This window comes from Monodon monoceros, unplaced genomic scaffold (assembly GCF_005190385.1).
Source record: "Monodon monoceros isolate NGI ecotype Baffin Bay Population unplaced genomic scaffold, NGI_Narwhal_1 Super_Scaffold_22, whole genome shotgun sequence".
NCBI classification, from domain to species: domain Eukaryota; kingdom Metazoa; phylum Chordata; class Mammalia; order Artiodactyla; family Monodontidae; genus Monodon; species Monodon monoceros.
Genome location: NW_021703779.1, coordinates 20,717,915 through 20,720,831, shown reverse-complemented (window position 1 = coordinate 20,720,831; position 2,917 = coordinate 20,717,915). Strand labels below are relative to the sequence as shown.

At 40.2% G+C, this 2,917-nt stretch overlaps 1 protein-coding gene across 2 annotated transcripts in view; it reads right to left on the bottom strand.

The window, feature by feature from the left end:
- The window catches only part of PRDX4 (peroxiredoxin 4), an 18,223-nt gene that overhangs the window by 14,028 nt on the left and 1,278 nt on the right, over positions 1-2,917 (bottom strand). The gene's annotated exons all lie outside the window — the stretch shown is intronic.

Below are 2,917 nucleotides of genomic sequence, written 5' to 3'. Positions count from 1 at the left end.
AGCTAGTGGGAAGCAGCCGCATAGCACAGGGAGATCAGCTGGGTGCTTTGTGACCGCCTGGAGGGGTGGGATAGGGAGGGTGGGAGGGAGGGAGACGCAAGAGGGAAGAGATACGGGAACATGTGTATAACTGAGTCACTTTGTTGTAAAGCGGAAACTAGCACACCATTGTAAAGCAATTATACTCCAATAAAGATGTTAAAAAAAAAAAAAAAAAGACCTGCTTACATTTTCCCTCTACCTTGAAGCTTTGGCAGATCGCCTCAGAGCTTTTTCCCCCAGCTGCATGTATGAGCTCTTGTGGTCTACACAGATCATTTATTGGGCCTTTATCATTAATGCCTAAGTATAAGTAGGTTTTTTTGGCATTAGTTTTTCTCTCTATTCAGGTGGCAAACTTCCTATAGTGGGCAAGGATCCTGAGTTTTAAAATCACCCCCACCTTCTACTATGTGCCTTATTTGTTGTGTATGCAGAATAGAAACTAGTTTTTTGATTGATTGCAAGAAGGGATTAAAAATACCCTGAACATTTCACACAAACGTTCATGTTCTCTGAGTCTAGCTTGAACCCTGCTTAAACTGAAGTGTTAGGTGTTTACTCCTACCCCATATGTACAGTGCTACTCAAAGAGTAGCCTGCAGACGCCTGGTGGGGCATGATCTGTTGGCTAGCAGTCCCTGCCCAGATAAGGAGTTGCATCACGATGTAAATAGACTATGTCACTAAGCACACTGTAGAGTTCAGCTGACTTTTTTTTTGTTTTTTATTTTTTGTTTTTAGATTTATAAGAATAATCTTTTATTTCATCATTGAGAAATATTTTCTATTTTGCAAGGTAATTTATAAAGAGGCCAAGTTTCTAGATCCAAAGTGGTTATTTTCCTAAGGATGTATTTCAGGAAATACCAGAGGATTGCTTGCTTTCATTTTACTGTAGTTGAAAACATATTTTTAGTAAAATGGAGTAAAAAACAACCCCCCCCAAAAAATATGTAATACGTGATTCCTTATCTTGAGCCAGAAATATCTTGATATGATTTGGTAAAGGCTAGGAGGGAGAATTAGATAGCAGAAGGATACAGAACTATATATGCTTTATATACATTACTTAAAATGCTACTCAAGTGTGAGTTTATAATTGTAACAATGTGTTACAGGGACTTTCCCGGTGGTCCAGTGGTTAAGACTCCCTAGTCGGGGAACTAAGATCCCACACGCCCTGTGGTGTGGCGTGGCCAAATAAATAAAATCAAATAAAATAAATCTTCTATAATAAATTAACTATAATTAAAAAAATAATATGTTACAATGATAGTCCTTAATGATTTTAGCATATTGGGAAAACCAATAAAACTGAAAAATTCTGTTCTGAAAATCTTGATTTTGGAAATTTTGGGTTCTTTTTTCTTTTTTAAACACTGATAGAATACTTTACTGTTATTATTTGGCTTAGCAAATTGGGAAAGATTTGTTAAATGATAACACAATGTTGGCAAGGTGGTGGAAAGGCAGGCCCTCATATCCTGGATATGGCTTGCTTGCTTGCTTTTTTTTTTTTTTCTTGGGAAATTTTGGGTTCTTGATTTAAGAACTGCAGTGTTAGTTCAAAAAAAACTGTCATCAGTTTATAGAGCAAAAAGAATGCAGTATGCTAAGATCTATAAATGGAATTCCCAAAGCAAACCCTTGCATGTATTAAAAAACAAAAATTGTCCCGAATATAAATCATATAATTAATAAAGCAAATGCAGAGCAGTATAAAGAAGAATATTTAAATCCCATCTCCCCATAACCCCCATAATTTAACTACTGTTAACATTTTGATGTCTTTCCTTCCAGTCTTTTTTAAACACATAAATTTGGATCACGTTGTGCCCCACTTTTTTTTTTTTTCCGGTACGCGGGCCTCTCACTGTTGTGGCCTCTCCCGTTGCGGAGCACACGCTCCGGACGCGCAGGCTCAGCGGCCACGGCTCACGGGCCCAGCCGCTCCGTGGCATGTGGGATCTTCCCGGACCGGGGCACGAACCCGTGTCCCCTGCCTCAGCAGGTGGACTCTCAATCACTGCACCACCAGGGAAGCCCTGTGCCCCACTTTTTAAAAAAGGGAGCAGTAGATCATGAAGTTTTTCATGTTACTAAAAATTATTTGAAAGTCTGAACTTAATAATGCCATAACATTCCATTTTATGAGTGAAAAGTCCTTGTAATTTTAATTCTAGATGAGCCTACACATGAGAGAAATATAGCAAATACCTAAAACTTGAAAAGGTCTGCTGGTAGAGGGAAATCTATTATTACTACTATTTTTTGCTTCCGTGTGCAGACTTGGATGGGATTTCTTATGAAAAATATATGTAATGCCAGTAAACACTTAACTGGCTGACATATTTCAAAATATCTTCCCAGGCAAGTAAAACCAATGGGACTTGGAAATACGATTTTAGAAGTGCAACACTAGCTTTTTTAAAAACAAAAATCTAAAGATAACTTTCAGTAGGAAAGAACTGCAGATGTTTAAGGAGGCGAAACAGTTTTTCTCATTTATCACTCCCACTCCATCCTAAGGCATAACAACATGCAATTTAACACTGGGGATTCATAATTGTGAAGCACTACTTTTTTTCACTGAACCTGGGCAAGGAGCATTCTGTAACTGTACCACAAAAGCCAAATACACATCTTCAGAATGCCAAATGGTCAGTAGGAAAAGCAAGTTCCTTAAAAGCGAGTAAGGGGGCTTCCCTGGTGGCGCGGTGGTTGGGAGTCCGCCTGCCGATACAGGGGACGCGGGTTTGTGCCCCGGTCCCGGAGGATCCCACGTGCCGCGGAGCAGCTGGGCCCGTGAGCCGTGGCCGCTGAGCCTGCGCGTCCAGAGCCTGTGCTCCGGAGCGGGAGAGGCCACAACGGGGAG